General features: G+C 37.9%; 1 protein-coding gene across 15 annotated transcripts in view; it reads left to right on the forward strand.

Annotated features, from left to right (window-relative positions):
- LOC309604693 (uncharacterized protein) overlaps positions 1-24890 on the forward strand; it is a 219936-nt gene that overhangs the window by 105475 nt on the left and 89571 nt on the right. The window lies entirely within an intron of this gene.

Consider the following 24890-nt stretch of genomic DNA (forward strand, 5'->3'; position numbering starts at 1 on the left):
TATTTTAAATTGATTTAAATGTATATAGGTATGGTATGTACTCTGTTTCACCCTACTACTTCCTTTTCTTGTACTATACTCAACCCAATAATGTTGACTTTCTGGCCCTGGTAGACATTTGAGATGGAAACCCCTGGTTTATTAATGGGTTAAGTGAAGAATTATTCAGCGTAGGAAATATATATATATATTTTTTTTTTTTTTTTAAACTTTGGGTTTATTTATTTATTTATTTATGGCTGTGTTGGGTCTTCGTTTCTGTGCGAGGGCTTTCTCTAGTTGCGGCAAGTGGGGGCCACTCTTCATCGCGGTGCGCGGGCCTCTCATTATCGCGGCCTCTCTTGTTGTGGAGCACAGGCTCCAGACGCGCAGGCTCAGTAGTTGTGGCTCATGGACCTAGTTGCTCCGTGGCATGTGGAATCCTCCCAGACCAGGGCTCGAACCCGTGTCCTCTGCATTGGCAGGCAGATTCTCAACCACTGCGCCACCAGGGAAGCCCAGGAAATATATCTTGAGAGCTGAATCTGCACAAACGTGCACTGACAGGAGAAAGGTAAACTGGGGTGAAACTAATTTGGCCTATTTAATAGTTTTGCTGAAGCCAACACTGCTCTCTGTTATCTGCTACGTAAAATTGTTTCATGTTCTATTCACTCAAATTGCAAAAAAGTTACAAAATAAAGAAAAGACAAAAACTGCTGACTGGTTTCTAAAACTTTCCAGATGAAAAGGCTGAATAGTGAAGTGTATTTGTACTTATAAAATGAAGCCTCATATGGGAGATATTAAAAAGTAGGAACTGTTATAATGGGTTGGACCATGATACTGTAAGCCCAGTATTTTAGCTGATTTTTACAGCTGCAGGGAAGAGGCTTCACCTTTACAGTCATAAAATCTCAGCGTTGGAAGGGAAATAGGTTTTATAAATGGGGAAACTGAGTGAATATATAACTAGATGACTTGTCCCAGGTCCTACAGATTGTGGAAAATGGCAGTACACAAATAAAACCCCTGGTTGCCCAACTTCTAGTGGCTCTTTTCACACTGTAATAATGGAAACAGATAGTATTTTTGGCTTGAATAATTCAGATTCTTGGTCTATATGATCTATAGTTACCAATAATTCTCACTTCATTTCTCTCTCTGTTTTTGGACCTTGGGATTCTGGGTAGGTGTGTGTACATGTAGCAAAGATTTAGCTTCAGCTAATAGGTTGTATATCACCAGGAAAAGTGAAATCGAAATTTCACCTTGTCATTTGAGCAGTTCAGGGAAAAATAAAAATAATCTGCTACTGAAGGGGAAGAAAAGGGCGTTCAAAATTGATTTTTGACATTGATTCAACCTATTGGGTCTTTGCCCAATTCCTCTCTTTTCTTTATATAAATGGAACCAAGAGTCATAAAGATAAATCAGGATCAACTAGTTCAAACGATATGACTCAATTCAGAGATTTTATCTCTGAGGAGAAAGCTTGAGAATAAACAGATCCATTCTCTAAACTGCTCTTGTAGTGGGCTCCAATTCAATTTTGTACTTTTCTGAAATTGGCTACATCGTAGCACAAAATGTGCGGGTCTTGGGTTATCTTTAGAGTATTCACCACTCTTTGAAGTTTGTTCCTGGGTTCCTTCATTCTTTAAACAAATTATTGCTTGTGTCAGGGGGTATTTATGGATGAAGAATAGGATGAGAATGCTGCTCTTAGGAGCTTATGGCTTACTGAATAATGGGGCATAAAATAAGCACGGGCATTTCTACCATGCCAAGTAGACTGTAACAGTGGAAATCTGTTATAAATAGTATCGGGGGAATCAGAAATAATCACAAAAGAGATGTCATTTGTGTTGGATCTTGAAGGCTGGATAAGATTTCTATAAGCCTTGACTCATGCAGGTCTCTCCACTTAGAATGGCTACCCTACATTTTGGTTGATAAAAAGTAGTGAATGAATCATTATTTTATCAAATACTATTTGAAAGCCTACGATATTCTGTGAAAAACTCTATTCCACCTTTACAGCTCAATCAATGGTACCATCTCATTTAAGCTTTCCAGGAACATCTCAGCAAAGATTTCTTCTTTGCATTTCTAGTCTACTTAATTGGTGATGATTATTTTGCACAAACCACATACCTAGGACTGTGGATATTTGTGTATGTGTTTCATTTATGTACTTGGCTTATAAGCGCCTTGAGGGCAGGTTTTGTGTGTTATTTTAATTCAGCCCAGTCCTTAGTACAGAGTGGGAGTTTAGGAAGACTTTATTGACTAAAATGAGCTAGGTAATTGTCCAATCTTTATTTTGTATTTGTGTGTATAAGTAGTCTTTGTCTCAGTCATTTGTCTTCTTCATGACGGATACCAGCACCATGGTCAAACTTCCATGAGCTATATTTCAGATGATTAAAAAATAAAATGATCAGATGGATAGATCTTGAAGTTCTCTGTACTCTGTAATGTCTCCTGGGCACAGCCCGGTCTATTCTAATACCTAGTTTTTATGGAAATGGTTTTGAAATTTATTTCAAACTATTCTCCAAAGACAATGAAATATAACCTTGGTAGAAAATTATATAAAGATATATAATTTTGAACTCATGGGGTTTCAATTGTTTGTTATATGTGTGTTAGCTCTTAACATCTTTTAAAATCAGAAAGCTTTGGAGATTAAAAACTAAAAGAGTTTGTGCAGAAGACTGCTCAGGGGTCGAAATGATAGAGCATCTCATTATTTTCTACACTTACCCATCAGTTCAAGTGTTTCCTTTTGTCATATAAAAATTACTGATGTTAATAGGCTGGTTTCAGCCTTGTTCCCCAATCTGCCAGAGGGGTTTCAAGTCAGAATCTGAAGGATGCATATGACATACATTATTGAGTCTGCCTGAATTGTCTTTACACACAGACCTACCAGGAAAATAAAACAGCTTCAGAGGCTCAGGTTCTTTGTCCCAGAATCCAATGGGATAACATTAAGCATTCAGAATAACTAAAGCTAACACAACTTAGAATGTATGCTGTCATTTTTCATGCTCAAGAACGGTAAGAGGTAGGTACTTTTATTATGACACAAATGAGAAAATTGAAGCTCAGAAAGTTTCTGTAAGCTGCCCAGGGTCACTCAGTTGGTGAGTGACAGAGCAATGATTTGAACCCAGGCAGTCCAAATCTATGCCAACAATATTAATCCCCAAGTTATTTTGCCTTTGTTGGAATTCCACCTCCCAATTTTATGTGACACTTTGAGAATATGCCCACTGTCCTCTGAGGAAAGAGACTGGCCACAGAAGTAGATTCCATTCTAGGTTCTAGATTTTACTACAAGTTGGTTCTTGAACCTTCATGGAATACAGTCTGGTATAATTAAGTGCTACATAGATATTCCCTGAATGAATGAATAGCATGCCCCTAGGTAGATAACTTCTTTACTAAACTCTTTATTGAAATTTTCATTAAATCCTCAATTGGATTCAGTATTGTATAGTCAATGGAGTCTAAGAATATTTCCCCTTTAATTCAAAGGCTGCCTCAAAAAGGAAAGCATTTGGATATGAGTATTAGCAGGGTATTTTCTATGCACTCTATTGCATTTGTGAAATTGCTATTAATTTTCCTCAATTCACTGCCATTTTAAGAGCTACTAGGCTGTGATTATGTAGAAATTTACTTGCCATCTTTTCCTTTTCCATCAACAATGCCAATGCATAATTAAGCCATGTGCTCTGAGGAAAAGATACTTTTGAGTATAGAGGTAAAAGCAAGATATTGTCTCAAGAAAAGAGCACAGAAACCAATTTAAATACCAAGTTAACATTGGTATATTAATGTCAGTATATGCTTTGGCAAGGGGAACTAACTTGAACAATTTGTTTCCATAGTGCTTTTTAATTTATTGATAGTGTATTGTTGTTGAAGTTTGAAAATATAAAGTTCTCAGCCATAAGATCATATATATAACATATGTTTTATATAACATATTATATAAAATAATTAGAAAAAATTAATGATCATTTGATTATTTAGATGTAGCAGTTAAAAAAGTGACAAGTCTGAGTATTCAGAAAGTAATAAGTATATCAAATACTTCAATATAGTTTTTAGGGTTTTTTTTTTTTTTGCTATAGATAAGACAGACGTTCTGACTATATAGCCGGCACAGGATGAGCAGATGCAAATGAATGTAAATCCCCTGGAACTCATTTTGCACTAGGTTCTTTGGCATTTTCCCATTTCATAAATAAATGCATCCTATTACATTTATTTATATTTAGCTGCAGGCTAGTAGAGAAAACCCATTTAGCAAATATCAGGCTAAACTCTGCCTGATAATTTGGTAGGGTACATCTCACGGGGTAAGGCAGCTATGAGCTCTAAACATGAGGCACAGAGAAGCTAAACACGTGCAGAACACCATTGGCTTGGCTATATTCTACAGATCATGGGCTAGAAGGAAACTTTCTGGAATTTCTCCCTTTTCCTTCCTCTAACTGCTTTTCACCCTGAGAACCTAAGTCAATACTGCTTTTCCTTCATAAACCAACTGACCCTTTGCAATGAAGTGATTGTTCACCAGGAAAAAATAGCAAAAGTACTCTGGTGTAGGAGCTACTGGATTGGTGAGCCCTTTAAGTTCCTCACAGTCTAACCTGATCCCAAATGGCAGAGGAATGCCACAGCTCTGGGCAGCATTTTCCAACCTTCTTTGGTCAAATTCAGGGACCCAAGGCAGAACAAGAGAAAATGAATCTAGAACAAAGGAAAAATACTTTTGAAGGGATCCGTCTATGAAGCTTGGGGCCCACTTCATAGACATTAAAAATTCGATTTCTCCTTAGAGTGAATTTGAATGATTTACAGTGAATTAGCATGAACGAGAACACCCCTTGTGAAGTGATGTGCTGGACCCTGGGCTCTCTCAGGGGAAAGGCTGAACCTTCTATGCTGCTGCTTGCATCACGTGACACTACATGCTAAACTTCCAACATTAGGGACCCATCCAGTATCCTTTCCACTGAGAGGGGTCTCTTCCTTCAGCAGAGTAAGTTTTCAGGGTCCTCATTCTTGTCTTCATGTAATCATTTTAAGGAGTTTTGTATTTTACTGTTCAATGAAGGACTGCTTTTTATAATAAAAACATAAAACAAACATATCCCCTGATTCTCCTATCAGTGGGTGAACCTAAGAATAAAACAGATCCCTCAGAGGCCTGATACAGACTAAATCTGTGTAGCTTCAGAAGTTGTGATATGGGCATACCGGTGTCCTCCAAAAGTTATCAAAACTTGGGGAATTGCTCAAACATGGTTAATCCCATGGTGTTTCTCTTTGTGTATATATGAGATGTTTGACAAGTAAACATCAGACTGACCTGAAGGTGGATGACCACTGGGACACTGAGTATCTATTTGTTATTTTATGTAACATTTAGGTATTTTATAATCTTATGTAATCATTTTTCAAAGTTACGAAATTGTGAAATCCTATTTTTAACGCATGGCAGAAGCCTGTTATTTCAAGGAATCCAATGGTATCTAAGCACCAGATATGCTGGTTTTCCAAGTAGAGATTCCAGCAATATAAGGCATTAAGAAAGTAATGCTCCCCTAAAGGCCCACAAGGAGGTACAACCTTCAAGGCCTTAAGCATTCTCAGCTGATCGTAAAGTTGAGGACAGAGGCCTGGCCCGGGTTTCCTGTGTGTGTCTCCCCTCATCAAAGTTTACCTGCATTACCAGGCTCAAGTCCAGGCCTGTGGCAACTCCATCTGAGGCATGTTAATGCTGAAAAATGGAGGTAGAAATAATTATCCATATTCCAAGGGCCGTAAGTCATTCATCTGAGGCAACCAACGGTGTCTGGTATGAATTCTGCAATTTGGCTGTCAGTTTTGTTTAATGAATTCATTCAACATACACTTAATGAGTTCCTTTCTGCAGAGCCTTGTCTTAAGTACTGAAGGGGAAATGAAGATATAGAAACATGAATTCTTTTAGTTAGTAGCCCTGTTCCTCCTGTTTTAGTAGCTATGGCCATTTGGCATCCTATGGTGAATGAAATGGAAGATTCTTAAGAGATGTCTTTGGCCCGACTTTCTCCTGTGCAGAGGGGCTGGGTAATGCTCAGCTTCAAGCCAGCATGTTAAAATACCCCAACGACTCACCATCCCCAATTCTTCTACCAATTCTATCCCTCCCCACACACATGGTGATCCACATAATAAAAGAGAAAAGAGATGGTTCAGATTCTATCTTAATTGGGAATCTTGTCACATCCTGAGATCTTTCTATGATTTGCAAAATCACCAATAGGTTCCGAATTATTGGCTGGACTGATTTTCATCAGGGAGGTGATATTAAAGGTAGTGTTTAAAGCAATTATTTGAGGCAAAAGGAAGAACATTATATAAATGCCTGACCATTCCAGGTCATCTGCCTTGTGGAGCCTTGGCAGAGAGGAGGGAAGACGGAAAGTTTGAAAGTTCTCTGTTATAGGGCCTATTCGGCTTTCTTATCATTATCATCTGCAGGATTTTTAATATTATTCCTTAATAATAATTTCTTATTTCATTTAAGAGATTTCAGTTTAGTGGGAGTGGCTGCAGAGTCACTAGCCCATGTCCTGTCTCCCCTCTTCTGTTTACTTTTGGGGGGCTTTCACAGGCAGGTTTCATTGCAAACAGAGTGTTACCCATTCCACAAAGGAGCCATAGAGTGTTCTGCTTAAGCCTTAGATCTGTGTCGCATTTCCTTTCCAACAAATTCAGAATTCTCTTTGGCCCAGGACTTCAGAGCTCATGCTAAGTTTTTTGGCAGCACCAATAAAGAAAGATCAGTTTCATTGTGTTCCAGTGTTTTTCAGTAATAAGCTTTTTTTGATTTCAATGAATAGATGAGTTCTTTTTATATAATTGACTAACTTGCTTATTTCATCTTCCTTTTTAAAAAAAAAACAGACTGAGAGAGGATACCAGATCCTGAACAACCATTTGTACAGCTTGGGGCAATCTTAATATAACACGTAGCAAGGCATGGGGTTTCTATCTCAGAATTTTGCACACCTTACCTGGATATCAGAGAGGGTAGGCTCTGTTCTCTCAAATCCCTGAGAGGGTTTGTGGTTGCGGTGGGAGGACTGTGGTGGAAAAATTTGTCTCCTCAGTCCCTTTTTTTTTTATCTTTCTTTTCATTTGATAATTATATTTTTTATGTAGATCCTCAGAGGATTAAAAGAAGACACTTAACATATGATATACTCAACATTTCTGTACCACCAGGTATATAAGAAATTCACACATTGTATATCACATATTTAGTATTTATGCCTCTCTCCTAGTAATAGAACAAATGTATTATGGGGACATTAAATAAATGATAGAAAGCATTATATGAGAAAAATTGCAAAGAATTGTGCACACCATTTAGCCTTGCAATGTTATCTGTCATTTCTCATATACTTAATTTATTTAAAGTTTCATTATTTTACTTTTATTTCTGTTCCTCTCCTTAATTTTGGTTTGATTTTCTGGCTGTTTCTTCTTCTGACTCTTCTTACCCTATGCTAGGCTTCTGCATTCTGCCCACGCATGGGGACTCTCCCTCAAGATCAAGAATCAACGCTATTGGCAAACACTGTATTTGCAGATAGAAGGTGGTTTCATTGTTAAAGCAAGCAGCAGCTTCAACCGAGAGTTGGCCCTGCTTTGGAGAAGGGTCACAGATCAGCTGTTCTAGAAGTTGATTCAGAGTTATGAATCTGAAAAGTTATGATTTTGGTAGCTGTACTCAGATTTTGCCTGGTTATAGATGTTATAGATGTCATCTCTTTGCAGTTCTATCCATCCCCTTCTCCCATCACTCACTTGGCATTAATATTCTTTCGGTTCTACAAACATGTTCCTGCTTCCAAGCTTTCACATATCTTGTTCCTTTCTTTTCATCTCCCCCCTTCAGTTTAAATGCCACCTCCTAAGTGAGGCCCTCATGAACCATCAAATATGTTACACTGTATGATGAACTTTTCCCTCCCTCAGGTGCTTGTTAGAATTTGTCACTGTGTTTTTCAATTCTCTTGCTTTTGTTGTCATAGTAGAATATAATTTTCATGAGGCTGGGAATATGCCTGAGTTGTTCATTATTGCATCTTTATGATTTAGCTGAAGCCTGGAACACAGTAGATGCTCAACAAGTACATGCTGAATAAACAGACAGTAGCCTTCATAGCAGTTTAATCTCATTTACTTAGCTTGGTATATATATCTTTAACTTAGTTCATTGTGGATATATGGGTATATTAGGAATTAGCTTGACTTAAACTACATGGTAAATTTATTGAATCTGTGCTTGGTAGAGTAGAAGTTTGGGAACTCAATTGTTCATCTGTCTCTGTTAATGTGAATTTAAATATTTTATAAAAATCTGAATTTTTTCTTAAAGTTGTAGTACATATTGTGGAGAATTTGGAAAACATAAATATGGCAAAGAAAGTATAAAACTACTGACTATCAGTCAGCAAGTCATTAATATAAGTTGCGTTATCTCTGGCTTTTAGTGTAATATATATATTTTTTTATTTTTTATTTTTTTGACGGGTGAAGGATATTTATTATCTTGATTGCCATGATGGTTTCATGGGTATAGACTTGTGTCAAACTCATCAAATTGTACTCTTTAAATATGTGCACTTTATTGTATCAATTATTCCTCAATAAAGTCGTAAAAATAGTACAATAATCTAAAAGGAACCCCACCCACAAACAGTAGCCCCAGTTTCAGATGCCTAGCATGAACAGTATCCAGATGCATAGAACTAGTTACCTCAAAAAGAAGAGTTTATGAATTTTTTTTCTTCCAGTTTTACTGAGATGTAATCGACATACAGCACTGTATAAGTTTAAGGTGTGCAACATCATGATTTGACTTATGTACATCATGAAGTGATTATCACAGTACGTTTAGTGAACATCCATCATCTCATACAGACACAAAATGAAGGAGATAGAAGAATACATATTCTTCCTTGTGATGAGAACTTAGGATTTACTCATAACTTTCATATATAACTTACACCAGTGTTAATTATATTTATCATGTTGTACATTATATCCCTACTATTTCTTTATCTTATAAATTTGTACCTTATGACTACCTAATCCAATCTCCCTTCCCCTCCCCCCACCGTTGATAACCACAAATCTGATCTCTTTTTCTATGAATTTGTTTAATTTTTTAACATCTTTATTGGAGTATAATTGCTTTACAATGGTGTGTTAGTTTCTGCTGTATAACAAAGTGAATCAGCTACACATATACATACATCTCCATATCTCCTCCCTCTTGAATCTCACTCCCACCCTCCCTATCCCACCCCTCTAGGTAGACACAAAGCACTGAGATGATCTCCTTGTGCTATGCAGCTGCTTCCCACTAGCAATCTATTTTACATTTGGTAGTGTATATACGTCCGTGCCACTCTCTCACTTCGTCGCAGCTTACCCTTCCCCTCCCTGTGTCCTCAAGTCCATTCTCTACATCTGCATCTTTATTCCTGTCCTGCCCCTAGGTTCTTCAGAACAATTTTTTTTTTTTTTTAGATTCCATATATATGTGTTAGGATACGGTATTTGTTTTTCTCTTTCTGACTTACTTCACTCTGTATGACAGTCTCTAGGTCCATTCAACTCACTGCAAATAACTCAATTTCGTTTCTTTTATGGCTGAGTAATATTCCATTGTATATATGTGCCACATCTTCTTTATCCATTCATCTGTCAGTGGACACTTAGGTTGCTTCCATGTCCTGGCTATTGTAAATAGTGCTGCAATGAATATTGTGGTACATGACTCTTTTTGAATTATGGTTTTCTCAGGGTATATACCCAGTAGTGGGATTGCTGGGTCATATGGTAGTACTATATTTAGTTTTTGAGGAACCTCCATACTATTCTCCATAGTGACTGTATCAATTTACATCGCCACCAACAGTGCAAGAGGGTTCCCTTTTCTCCACATCCTCTCCAGCATTTATTGTTTGTAGATTTTTTGATGATGGCCATTCTGACCTGTGTGAGGTGATACCTCATTGTAGTTTTGATTTGCAATTTTCTAATGATTAGTGATGTTGAGCATCCTTTCACATGTTTGTTGGCAATCTGTATATCTTCTTTGGAGAAATGTCTATTTAGGTCTTCTGCCCATTTTTGGATTGGGTTGTTTGTTTTTTTGATATTGAGCTGCATGAGCTGTTCATATATTTTGAAGATTAATCCTTTGTCTGTTGATTTGTTTGCAAATATTTTCTTTCATTCTGAGGGTTGTCTTTTCATTTTGTTTATGGTTTCCTATGCTGTACAAAAGCATTTAAATTTCATTAGGTCCCATTTGTTTATTTTTGTTTTTATTTCCATTTCTCTAGGATGTGGGTCAAAAAGGATCTTGCTGTGATTTATGTCATGGAGTGTTCTGCCTATGTTTTCCTCTAAGAGTTTTATAGTGTCTGGCCTTATATTTAGGTCTTTAATCCATTTTGAGTTTTTTGTGCGTGTATGCTGTTAGGGAGTGTTCTAATTTCATTCTTTTACATGTAGCTGTCCAGTTTTCCCAGCACCACTTATTGAAGAGGCTGTCTTTTCTCCGTTGTATATTCTTGCCTGCTTTATCAAAGATAAGGTGACCATATGTGTGTGGGTTTATCTCTGGGCTTTCTATCCTGTTCCATTGATCTATATTTCTGTTTTTGTGCCAGTATCATGCTGTCTTGATTACTGTAGCTTTGTAGTATAGTCTGAAGTCAGGGAGCCTGATTCCTCCAGCTCCGTTTTTCTTTCTCAAGATTACTTTGGCTATTTGGGGTCTTTTGTGTTTCCATACAAATTGGGAAATTTTTTGTTTTAGTTCTGTGAAAAATGCCATTGGTAGTTTGATAGGGATGGCATTGATTCTGTAGATTGCTTTGTGTAGTATAGTCATTTTCACAATGTTGATTCTTCCAATCCAAGAACATGGTATATCTCTCCATCTGTTGGTATCATCTTTAATTTCTTTCATCAGTGTCTTATAGTTTTCTGCATACAGGTCTTTTGTCTCCTTTAGGTAGGTTTATTTCTAGGTATTTTAATATTTTTGCTACAATGGTAAATGGGAGTGTTTCCCTAATTCCTCTTTCAGATTTTTCATCATTAGTGTATAGGAATGCAAGAGATTTCTGTGCCTTAATTTTATATCCTGCTACTTTACCAAATTCATTGATTAGCTCTAGTAGTTTTCTGATAGCATCTTTAGGATTCTCTATGTATAGTATCATGTCACCTGTAAACAGTGACAGTTTTACTTCTTCTTTTCCGATTTGGATTCCTTTTATTTCTTTTTCTTCTCTGATTGCCATGGGTAAAACTTCCAAAACTATGTTGAAAAATAGTGGTGACAGTGGGCAACCTTGTCTTGTTCCTGATCTTAGTGGAAATGGTTTCAGTTTTTCACCATTGAGAATGATGTTAGCTGTGGGTTTGTCATATATGGCCTTTATTATGTTGAGGTAAGTTCCCTCTATGCCTACTTCTAAAGGGTTTTTATCATAAATGGGTGTTGAATTTTGTCAAACGCTTTTTCTGCATCTATTGAGATGATCGTATGGTTTTTATCCTTCAATTTGTTAATATGGTTTATCACATTGATTGATTTGCATATATTGAAGAATCCTTGCATCCCTGGGATAAATCCCACTTGATCATGGTGTATGATCCTTTTAATGTGCTGTCAGATTCTGTTTGCTAGTATTTTGTTGATGATTTTTGCATCTATATTCATCAATGATATTGGCCTGTAGTTTTCTTGTTTTGTCACATCTTTGTCTGGTTTTGGTATCAGGGTGATGGTGGCCTCATAGAATGAGTTTGGGAGTGTTCCTCCCTCTGCTATATTTTGAAAGAGTTTGATAAGAATAGGTGTTAGCTCGTCTCTAAATGTTTGATAGAATTCACCTGGGAAGCCATCTGGTCCTGGGCTTTTGTTTGTTGGAAGATTTTTAATCACAGTTTCAATTTCAGTACTTGTGATTGGTCTGTTTATATTTTCTATTTCTTCCTGATCCAGTCTTGGAAGGTTGTGCTTTTCTAAGAATTTGTCCATTTCTTCCAGGTTGTCCATTTTACTGGCATATAGTTGCTTATAGTAATCTCTCATAATCCTGTGTATCTCTTCAGTGTCAGTTGTTACTTCTCCTTTTTCATTTCTAATTCTTGATTTGAGTCCTCTCCCTTTTTTTCTTGATGAGTCTAGTTAATGGTTTATCAATTTTGTTTATCTTCTCAAAGAACCAGCTTTTAGTTTTATTGATCTTTGCTATCATTTCCTTTATTTCTTTTTCATTTATTTCTGATCTGATCTTTATGATTTCTTTCCTTTTGCTAACTTTGGGGTTTTTTCATTCTTCTTTCTCTAATTGCTTTAGGTGTAAGGTTAGGTTGTTTATTTGAGATGTTTCTTATTTCTTGAGTTAGGATTGTATTGCTATAAACTTCCCTCTCAGAACTGCTGTTGCTGCATCCCATAGGTTTTGGGTCATTGTGTTTTCATTGTCATTTGTTTCTAGTTATTTTTTTATTTCCTCTTTGATTTCTTCAGTGATCTCTTGTTTATTTAGTAGTGTATTGTTTAGCCTCCATGTGTTTGTATTTTTTACAGATTTTTTCCTGTAATTGATATTTAGTCTCATAGTGTTGTTATATCTTCTTGGATTGATCCTTTGATCATTATGTAGTGTCCTTCTTTGTCTCTTGTAATAGTCTTTATTTTAAAGTCTATTTTGTCTGGTAAGAGAATTGCTATTCCCTCTTCCTGTTGATTTCCATTTGCATGGAATATCTTTTTCCATCCTCTCACTTTCAGTCTGTATGTGTCCCTAGGTCTGAAGTGGGTTTCTTGTAGACAGCATATGTACGGGTCTTGTTTTTGTATCGATTCAGCCAGTCTATGTCTTTTGGTTGGAGCATTTAATCCATTTACATTTAAGGTAGTTATTGATATGTATGTTCCTATTACCGTTTTCTTAATTATTTTGGGTTTATTATTGTAAGTCTTTTCTTTCTCTTGTGTTTCCTGCCTAGAGAAGTTCCTGTAGCATTTGTTGTAAAGCTGGTTTGGTGCTGCTGAATTCTCTTAGCTTTTGCTTGTCTGTAAAGGTTTTAATTTCTCCATCGAATCTAAATGAGATCTTTGCTGGGTAGAGTAATCTTGGCTGCAGGTTTTTCCCTTTCATCAGTTTAAATATGTCCTGCCACTCCCTTCTGGCTTGCAGAGTTTCTGCTGAATGATCAGCTGTTAACCTTATGGGGATTCCCTTGTATGTTAATTGTTGCTTTTCCCTTGCTGCTTTTAATATTTTTTCTTTGTATTTAATTTTTGATAGTTTCATTAACTTGGCGTGTTTCTCCTTGCATTTGTCCTGTATGGGACTCTCTGTGCTTCCTGGACTTGATTGCCTATTTCCTTACCCATGTTAGGGAATTTTTCAACTATAATCTCTATAATATTTTCTCAGTCCCTTTCTTTTTCTCTTTTTCTTCTAGGACCCCTATAATTCGAATGTTTATGCATTTAATGTTGTCCCAGAGGTCTCTGAGACTGTCCTCAATTCTTTCCATTCATTTTTCTTTATTCTGCTCTGTGGTAGTTATTTCCACTATTTTATCTTCCAGGTCACTTATCCATTCTCCTGCCTCAGTTATTCTGCTATTGATTCCTTCTAGAGAATTTTCAATTTCATTTATTGTGGTGTTCATCATTGTTTGTTTGCTCTTTAGTTCTTCTAGGTCCTTATTAAACGTTTCTTGTGTTTCCTCCATTCTATTTCCAAGATTTTGGATCATCTTTACTATCATTACTTTGAATTCTTTTTCAGGTAGGCTGCCTATTTCCTCTTCATTTGTTTGGTCTGCTGGGTTTTTACCTTGCTCCTTCATCTGCTGTGTATTTCTCTGTCTTCTCATTTTGCTTAACTTTCTCTGGGGTCTCCGTTTTGTAGGCTGCAGGTTCATAGTTCTCATTGGTTTTGGTGTCTGCTCCCATTGGGTAAGGTTGGTTCAGTGGGTTGTGTATGCTTCTTGGTGGAGGGGGCTGGTGCCTGTGTTCTGGTGGATGAGGCTGGATCTTGTCTTTCTGGTGGGCAGGACCACGTCCGGTGTTGCGTTTTGGGGTGTCTGTGAACTTATTATGATTTTAAGCAGCCTCTCTGCTAATGGGTGTAGTTGTGTTCCTGTCTTGCTAGTTGTTTGGCATAGGGTGTCCAGCACTGTAGCTTGCTGGTCATCGAGTCGATCTGGGTCTTAGCATTGAGATGGAGATCTCTGGTAGAGCTTTCACCATTTGATATTACGTGGAGCTGGGAGGTCTCTGGTGGACCAATGTCCTGAACTCAGCTCTCCCACCTCAGAGGCTCAGGCCTGACACACAGCCAGAGCAGAAAGACCCTGTTAGCCACACTGTTCAGAAGAAAAGGGAGAAAAAGAAAGAAAGAAGGAAAGAAAGAAAGAAAGAATAAATAAAATAAAATAAAGTTAGTAAAATAGAAAAAAATTATTAAAAATAAAAAATAAAATAAAGAAAAAGAAAGAAGAGAGCAACCAAACTAAAAACAAATCTACCAATAATAACAAGCACTAAAAACTATACTATAAAATAAAAAACAAACAAAAAAAGGACAGTCAGAACTCTAGTACAAATGGCAAAAGCAAAGCTATACAGACAAAATTACACAAAGAAGCATACACATACACACAGAAAGAGAAAAAGGAATATATATATATATATATATATAAAATAAAAAAAGGAAGAGAGCAACCAAGTCAATAAACAAATCTACCAATGATAACAAGCTCTAAATACTAAATAAGATACACATAAAACCAGAAACAAATTAGATGCAGAAATGAAATCCCAAGTCTACAGTTGCTCCCAAAGTCCACTGCCTCAATTGTGGGATGATTCGTTGTCTATTCAGGTATTCCACAGATACAGGTACATCAAGTTGATTGTGGAGATTTAATCCGCTGCTCCTGAGGCTGCTGGGAGAAACTTCTCTTTCTCTTCTTTGTTTGCACAGCTCCTGGGATTCAGCTTTGGATTGCCCCTGCAGGTCGCCTGAGGGCGTCTGTTCCCGCCCAGACAGGATGGTGTTAAAGTAGCAGCTAATTAGGGGGCTCTGGTTCACTCAAGCCAGGGGGAGGGAGGGGTACAGAATGCGGGGCAAGCCTGCGGTATCAGAAGCCAGCATGACCTTGCAACAGCATGAGGCATGCCGTGCATTCTCCTGGGGAAAGTTGTCCCTGGATCATGGGACCCTGGCAGTGGTGGGCTGCACAGGCTCCTGGGAGGGGAGGTGTGAATAGTGACATGTGCTTGCACACAGCCTTCTTGGTGGCTGCAGCAGCAGTCTTAATGTCTTATGCCCATCTCTGGGGTCCGCACTGATAGCCGTGGCTCACACCTGTCTCTGGAGCTCGTTTAGGCGGTGCTCTGAATCCCCTCTCCTTGCGCACCCTGAAACAATGGTCTCTTGCCTCTTAGTCAGGTCCAGACTTTTTCCTGGACTCCCTCCCAGCTAGCTGTGGCGCCCTAGCCCCCTTCAGGCTGTGTTCACGCCGCCAACCCCAGTCCTCTCCCTGGGATCTGACCTCTGAAGCCTGAGCCTCAGCTCCCAGCCCCTGCCCATCCCAGCGGGTGAGCAGACTAGGCTCTCAGGCTGGTGAGTGCTGGTCGGCACCAATACTCTGTGCAGGAATCTCTCCACTTTGCCCTCTGCACCACTGTTGCTGGTCTCTCCTCCATGGCTCTGAAGCTTCCCCCCCACCCACCCCTCGTCCCCACCAGTGAAGGGGCTTCCTAGTGTGTGGAAACTTTTCCTCCTTCACAGCTCCCTCCCAGAGGTGCAGGTCCCATCCCTATTCTTTTGTCTCTGTTTTTCCTTTTTTCTTTTGCCCTACCCAGGTACGTGGGGAGTTCCTTGCCTTTTGGGAAGTCTGAGGTCTTCTGCCTGTGTTCAGTAGGTGTTCTGTAGGAGTTGTTCCACATGTAGATGTAGTTTTTATGTATTTGTGGGGAAGAAGGTGATCTCCACATCTTACTCCTCTGCCATCTTGAAGGCGCCCCAATATATATTTATATAAAAAATCTATATATTGGGATATACAGTATGAACTTTTATTTGAAATTTGCTTTTTCTGCACTTAATGTCATGAGCAATTTCAGTACCATTAGGTATTGCTCAAAAATGTTATAAGTGGCCACATGGTAGTTAATCCAAATCCCTTCTTTGAGCCTAAATTGGTTGGAATTGGGTTTCAGGCCTTATAACCAAAAGAATCTGCAAAAATATAAATACCAAGGACTTTTACATATGGTTTTGCACTACATGAGGTCAGTGAAAAATCTTGGCTAGTTATGGAAAATGATCTGAAAAAACTCTTTTCTAGAAAATCTTATTTCTATCCCTGAATTTAGTTACAGGAGCAGAGTGCTATAATCCTCAATTATTTTGCATTGGCCCCTTTTAGAATCTAAACTTTGGAGTGAGGGAATCAGCAGATACATTAGGACCCATTAAGAAAGAGCCCACATAATATATTGACATTTGTGCTGGAAAGGATGCTATTTAGGATAGTGTCTGTTTCATTACTCATTGTCTTTATATGGGGACCCTAGTTAGAAATTCCTGTCTTGTCTTGGTATAAGACAACTTCAGTAGATGACAGGGGCAATAATTTGTTCTGTGAATCCAATGTCTATTTTAATATACTGTACTCATATCTTAAGATTGAATGAGACAGAAGATGGTGGATATTTCTGTTTGCAACCTCACTTGGCACCACTAGGAGGCAATAACATGACCACAGTCTATAATTCACTTGACACAACAATCATGAAGTTATGCACTAAAAAATTGGGGGAACCACTATTTCAAAATTTGTGCAAAAGTGGGAGTTTATTACTAGTTTTATATTGCATTACTTGAAGTTCTCATAAAATACAATTACACTCTACTAGGAATGGTTGAACTTCTCTTGGAAAATTGTTCTGTTTGTATCTTGTGAACATTATGGGTTACGTAATTGATCACGTTTCCCCATTTTTGTTGTTAGCTAAAAATCATAGAGATAAATTTGTTTCCCATTTATAGAAAATGCATAATTATAAAATTTAGCCTCATTTCTGGTTTGTAATTAACCTCATTCTTGGATTCAGCTTATATCCATGCCTTCTGGTTACCCACTTATAATCTATTTTATCTTCCTTTGGTTCATGAATATTATAAATTTAAATTCTTATTGGAAAATAATGAAATATAAGAAGATAAAATTATTTTTGTTACCTCTTTTAAGATGATACTTCTGGGTACGCCCCTGCCATTTATTTCCGTTACCTTGTCCAGTGACTATCAAGTCTTTTGTTTGTTTCATTCTCCCCCATTCCTTTCCTTTGGTAAGGGTGTATTCCTCCTCCAATTTCATGTACAATGTTTTAGCCAGCACCTGATTTTGTAAAATACCCCATGGCCTTTTGTTTTGTCTTAATTTGTCTGGTACACATCCTCTTAAAAATTTATTTATTAAGAAATCCATCAATTTCTATTTTTATAAGTATAGTTTAAAATAATTCTTTGCATAATTCTCTTCTGAACCTTTTTTTATAGGGATGCAAACTTTGTCACTCAGTCTTCCATCAATTTTTATTTATTTTATGACTTTGTTTTTAGAATAGTTTGTCTTGATTTGAAGGCTCCACTGTGGCCTCATGAGGATGACATGGCAGGGGTCCCCAGCTCACAGCATGCCAGTCTCACTGCTAGGATCACAATGAGATTAACAGTTGGCATTGGAAAGTATTCAGTCTTTTCTTGTTTGGTAATTATAGCTTCCATTTCACCAGGTAGAATCGTTTTACAGCTAAAGATCCACAGCTAACTAGGGAGCATAAGCAGAAAAATAATTATGCTTCTTTACTATTGGTTAGACTTTATCTTTGTCATGTGATGTGGTTTTATTTTTTTAAAATTTTATTTATTTATTTTATTTATGGCTGTGTTGGGTCTTCGTTTCTGTTTGAGGGCTTTCTCTAGTTGTGGCAAGCGGGGGCCACTCTTCATTGCGGTGCACGGGCCTCTCACTATCGCGGCCTCTCTTGTTGCGGAGCACAGGCTCCAGACGCGCACGCTCAGTAATTGTGGCTCACGGGCCCAGTTGCTCTGCGGCATGTGGGATCTTCCCAGACCAGGGCTCGAACCCGTGTCCCCTGCATTGGCAGGCAGATTCTCAACCACTGCGCCACCAGGGAAGCCCTGATGTGGTTTTAGATGCTTACTTTTTCCCCCTGTATTTTAATTACCAGTATCCCTTTTTCAAATCTCATCTATGTGATATCATTTATATACATATATGTATATATGTGTGTATATATATGTATATATATATGTGTGTATATATACACGTATATATATGTGTGTGTATATATATATGATATATATTTAAATATATCTCTATTTACCTTCTCATTTTGATGTTTCCATTTTCTAATGCACTAGTGACTTCAGGATGATTCTTAGCTCATAACAACTTCATTTCTCTGAGAACTGTCCCCACCAGTAGGGAAGGGTCTTTGCAGACAATCTGTATGACTCTGTCCCTTTGCCAAAACACCTGATCTGGATGTCCAGTCATATTTTCTCTCTGTGAGTGAGCCTGTGTGGGTGTCTTGAAATGACATAAAGCTGTGAGAAAGTCATCTTCCACCACCTTCTGTGCTGGGAAAAGGAAGTGAACTCTCAGAAGTAGGAATGGAAAGCCTGGCTGGTTTTCTTGGTAACTTTCCTGTTTCCAAAGCCCCTGAGGTCTGGCTATCCTTGAGCTTGGTGTGTTACTCAATATCCTCCAAATAACTTTTTCTTCCCTTTCCTAAGGCAGCTTCAATTACTTTCTGGTAGCACTAGAAGAACTGTGACAAAGTCATGTTATTAAGAAGTGAAGAGCCTCCAATATAGTATTTTGGAAACAGCAAACTCCCTTCTTCATGTTCCATCTTGTTTTTCTCACAGAGTCTACATTAGTATCGTCTTCCCTCAGAGACCTATAGGAACCTTGAGTTCCTTTGGCACATCTGTTACATGTTCCTGTTGTGAATTGTGCTTTTGTCCCAAGTTCACGTGATTTTTCTTACTCTGTCAAGTACTCCTCTAAGCTTTCTTTTTCTCTGTCTCTTGCTGTGCTTCTTGCCCTCATTTAGGTTGGGGTATTCCACATTCTTTTGGACTCAAGTTCCATCTGCAATGGGCCTGTTGTTCTCTTTGGCTTTGGTCTCCCTCTACATTAATCCCCTTGCATCTTTTCTCCTCACTTCCATTCATTCTCTCTGGGTTTTTGACAGAGCTGCTCCTACTGAGGCAGGTACCTTTGTCTGTTTTCTTCTGCAAGAACAATTTTCTTCCTACACTTTTCTCATGGTAGCTCTTTTTCATTGCTAGACTCTTCCCCTTTTCCTTTTATTTATTCTCCTCTTGGAACATAAAGTTTCTTCTTTATATTCATTGAGTTGTTCCTGGAGTCGTATCTTACTGTGTTCTTATTGGCCCATGTGTCTTTACTGCATTCATTCAGGCTGATATCCCAGCTTACTCAGGCTGTCCGAATATGGCCAGTTCTTAGGAAATTTGTCTGAGTAGGTCCTTTGTAGTTCCAGAGGTTAAAAAGGGGAAGAATGTATTAGTCTGGGTTCTCCAAAGAAACAGAATATATGTATGTATTCCTAATAAAAAATAAGGAATTGGCTCATGTGGTTTTGGAGGCTGAGAAGTCCCAGGATCTGCAGTCAGCAAGCTGTAAATCCAGGAGAGCTAATGGTGTAAACTTCAGTTTTAGTCAAGTCCGAAGGCAGGAGTAGACTGATGTTCCAGCTTGAAAACAAGATAGCCAGAGAGAGTCTCACTCAGCAATTTTGTTCTATTCAGGCCTTCAACAGATTGGATGGGGCCCACCCACATTGGGGAGGGCAATCTGCTTTACACAGTCTGTCTATTCAAATGTTAATCTCATCCAGAAACATCCTCACAGGCACACCCAGAATAATGTTTAACGAGATATCTGGTCACTCTGTGGTCCAGTTAAACTGACACGTAAAACTAGCCGTCTCAGAGAGTTCAATAAAATTACCTCAACTGCTCATCCATATCTGGTAGGCATCCAAGACCTGGTGAATCCCTCAGGACTCACCTTCCCTTGGTGTTTTATGGATCTGAGGTCTTGTTCTCAATGAACTCTTTACTTTTTTTTTTTTTTTTTTTAACTTCTCTTCCACGCTGATACAGAGAAAGAATGAACCTTTTTTGTGCAAATTCACATAAGGCATTTGAAGATAGCTAGACCTACAGATGGGATGGGAAACAGAAATTGTATACTATATCAGTGCCATAAATCAAAATTATATAGTCGATAGTTCTATTTTTTAAAAAATACCCAGTCACTCCACCTTCAGAATTTCCTCACTGGGCATCTTTCTCCCACCAGGTGCCTCAGCTGTGTCCTCTTCGTCTTACTCTATCTCCTCCTCTCTGTTCTGAAACCCACAATTCCTGTTTGATTCATTTGGACAGCAGTTTAGTTAATTCTTTGTTGCAGTACAGCCTTCCAAAGTGTAATGTGTAGATTCACTTTTCCTACCCAAAGATAGTTCCCTCCTAAAAAGCTATTAAAATGATAGTTTATTCACTCTGCTTTGTTTATGCAAGTAATCATTCATTCATTAAACTTTAACAAGTACCTATTTAGTGTCCATTAAACATGGTGAAGCAAAAGAAAGGCAAAAATTGTGTCAAATAGTTTTTTAAGTGGTGCTATTAGCTATTATGTGTTATGATTTAGTATCTATTGCATTAAGAAGGAAGATTTAGAATAAGAAGGAAAGAAATGAATTGTCTCATAGCTTTAGGAATTCCCGCTAGCATAAGGGCTAAAAAATAAAACTAAAATATGAATGATAAAAGAAAGAAATCACATTTGTTAAGGCTACTGCTTGAAAAACACCACCACCAACAACAACCTTTCCATTGCTTAGAGAATTTACAGACTAGTAGCAGAGACAGATAAGCAAAGAGCAAACTGTAGCACAGTGTGATACAACAGAGGTAAACGTGGGATGGCATGAATGTGCAGTGGTCATCATAGTATATTTTCTAGAAATGGTACCATCTAAACTGAGTTTTAGTTGTTGAGAAGACATAGGCAGGTAATGAAGTATTTGTGTGTTCTTGTGTATTGGCAGGTAGAGGTGAGTGGAGGTGGGACGTGATGATGAGGAAGAGTCAACATCTCCACATGGATGTCATACTGATAGGACTCAACATATCCTAAATTAAACTCTTATCTTTTTCTCTAGTTCTGCATTTCTTCTACCATTCCCTCCTCAGTAGATGACACCAACACTCACCTAACTGTTCATCCAAAAGTTGGGGAACATCTTAGTATATCCTGTCCCTCAACAAACATATATATCCATCAGTTACCAAGTCTGGCCATTCTGAACAACTTTCAAAATCCTAAATATGCCGTGACTCCTTTTTTTTTTTTAAATTAATTAATTAATTAATTAATTTATGGCTGTGTTGGGTCTTCGTTTCTGTGCGAGGGCTTTCTCCAGCTGCAGCAAGCAGGGGCCACTCTTCATCGTGGTGCGCGGGCCCCTCATCATCACGGCCTCTCCTGTTGCAGAGCGCAGGCTCCAGACGCGCACGCTCAGTAATTGTGGCTCACGGGCCTAGTCGCTCCGCGGCACGTGGGATCCTCCCAGACCAGGGCTTGAACCCATGTCCCCTGCATTGGCAGGCAGACTCTCAACCACTGCACCACCAGGGAAGCCCCCGTGACTCCTTTTATCTCTGAATGTTTATTTCCTCTGTCTGGAACAGGGTTCCTCTCTCACACATTACCCACCTTAGCTTGGCTAACTCATACTCACTTTTTGGTTTCTTTCTATTTTTTAATTGACTTACAGTTGACATACGATATTATATTAGTTTCAGGTGTACAACCTAGTGATTTGAGATTTATATACATTGTGAATTGATCACTACGACAAGTCTAGTAATTGGCTATCACCACAAAAAGTCATTGTAACATTACTGACTATATTCTCTATGCTGTACATTACATCCTGGTGACATCTATTTTATAACTGTAAGTTGTACCTCTTAAACTCCTTCACCCATTTTGCCTAACCTCCCACCCCCTTCCCCTCTGGTAACCATCAATTTATTCTCCACATCTATGAGTCACATTCTCTTTTGTTTTGTTTGTTCATTTGTTTCATCTTTTAGATTACACATAAAAGTGAAATCATATGGTACTTGTCTTTCTCTGTCTGACTTATTTTCACTTAGCATAATACCCTCCATAGCCATCCATGTTGTTGCAAATGGCAAGATTTCATTCTTTTTTTATGGCTGAGTAATATTCCAGTGTGTATGTGTGTGTGTGTGTGTGTGTGTGTGTGTGTGCATGTGCATCAACCATATCTTCTTTAGCCATTCATCTATCAATGGTCACTTAAGTTTTGTCCATAACTTGGCTACTGTGAATAATGCTGCAGTGAACATAGAGGTGCATAAGTCTTTTTTTTTTAAAAGATCTATTTTTTATTTATTTATTTATTTATTTATTTATTTATTTATTTTTATTTATTTTTGGCTGTGTCGGGCCTTAGCTGCGGCATGCAGGATCTTTGTTGAGGCATGCAGGATTGTGGCACACGGGCTTGTGGTGTGCGGGTTTTCTCTTCCCTAGCTGTGGAGCTCAGGCTCCAGGGTACGTGGGCTCTGTAGTTGTGGTGTGTGGGTTCCAGAGTGCATGGGCTCTGTAGTTTGTGGCACGTGGGCTTTAGTTGAGGCACGTGAGCTCAGTAGTTGTGGCACACAGGCTTAGTTGCCCCACGGCATCTGCAAGTAGTGACAGTTCTACTTCTTTGCAGTTTGGATGGCTTTTATCTCTTTTTCTTCTCTGATTGCCATGGCTAAGACTTCCAATACTATGCTGAATAAAAGTAGTGGGAGTGGACATCCTTGTCTTGTTCCTAATCATGGAGGAAATGCTTTTAGCTTTTCACCATTGAGTGTGACATTAGCTGTGGGTTTGTCATATATGACCTTTATTATGTCGAGGTATGTTTCCTGTATCCAAACTTTGTTGAGAGTTTTAATCATAAATGGATATTGAATTTTGTCAAATGTTTTCTTCTGCATCTATTGAGATAATCATATGATTTTTATTTTTTGTGTTGTTAATGTGATATATCATGTTAATTAATTTGTAGATATTGAGTCATTCTTGCTTGCCTACCTGGAATAAATTCCACTTGATCATAGTTTATGATCCTTTTAATGTATTGTTGAATTTAGTTTGCTAATATTTTGTTGAGGATTTTTGCATTTATGTTCATCGGGGATATTGGCCCATGATTTTTCTTTTTTTTTTTTTTGAGTGTTTTTATCTGGTATTGGTGTCAGGGTAATGTTGGCCTTGTAGAATGAGTTTGGAAGCATTCTTTCCTCTTCAATTTTTTGGAATAGTTTGTGAAAGATAAGTATTAAGTCTTCTTTAAATGTTTGGTAAAATTCACATGTAAAACCATCTTGTCTTAATGTTTTGTTTGTTGGGAGTTTTTTGATTACTGAATCAGTTTCATTACTAGTGATCTGTTCAGCTTTTCTATTTCTTCCTGTTTCAGTATTGGAAGATTGTATGTTTTTAGGAATTTATCCATTTCTTCTAGGTTGTTGAACTTGTTGGCATATAATTGTTGTGATGCATTTTGATCCTCTGTATTTCTGTGGTATTGGTTATAACTTCTTTTTCATTTCTGATTGTATTTATTTGGATCCTCTCTTTTTTCTCAATGAGGCTGTTTAAAGGTTTATCAATTTTGTTTATCTTTTCAAACAACCAGTTCTTACTTTCATTGATCTTTTCTGGTTTTATTGTTATTTATTTACTTTTTTAGTCTCTATTTCATTGATTTCTGCTCTGATCTTTATTATTCCTTCTTTCTACTAATTTTGGGCTTTGCTTGTTCGTCTTTTTACAGTTCTTTTGGGTGTAAGGTTAGATTACGTATTTGAGATTTTTGTTTGTTTCTTGAGGTAGTCCTGTATTGCTATAAACATCCCTCTTAGAATTTCTTTTGCTGCATACCATAGATTTTGGAACATTTTGTTTCCATTTTAATTTGTCTCAAGGTATTTTATGACTTTTATTTCTTTGTTGACCCTTTGGCTGTTTAGTAGCATGTGGTTAAGCCTCCATGTGTTTGTGGTTTTTGCAGTTTTCTTCTTGCACTTGATTTCTAGTCTCATACCATTGTGGTGGAAGAGATGGTTGATATGATCTCAATATTTTTAATGAATTGAGACTTGTTTTGTAGCATAATATGTAACCTATTCCAGATAATGTTCCATGTGCAGTCAAAAATAATGTGTATTTTGCTGTTTTGGCGTGGAAGGTTTTGTTTATATTTATTAAATCCATTGAGTCAAATGTTTCATTTAAGGCCAATGTTTTCTTTCTTTCTTTTTTTAAAATATTTACTTATTTATTTGGCTGCACCGAGTCTTAGTTGTGGCACGCAGGACCTTTTTTAGTGGCGGCATACAGGATCGTGTGATCTCTTAGCTTCAGCATGCAGGCTCTAGTTCCCTGACCAGGGATCGAACCTGGGTCCCCTGCATTGGGAGCGCAGAGTCTTAGCCACTGGACCACCAGGGAAGTCCCAAGGCCAACGTTTTCTTAGTGAGTTTTATCTGAATGATCTGTTCATTGATGTAAGTGGGGTTAAAGTCCCCTACTATTATTGTATTCTTGTATCT

Source organism: Balaenoptera borealis (assembly GCF_965194805.1).
Source record: "Balaenoptera borealis genome assembly, chromosome: 10".
Taxonomy (NCBI): domain Eukaryota; kingdom Metazoa; phylum Chordata; class Mammalia; order Artiodactyla; family Balaenopteridae; genus Balaenoptera; species Balaenoptera borealis.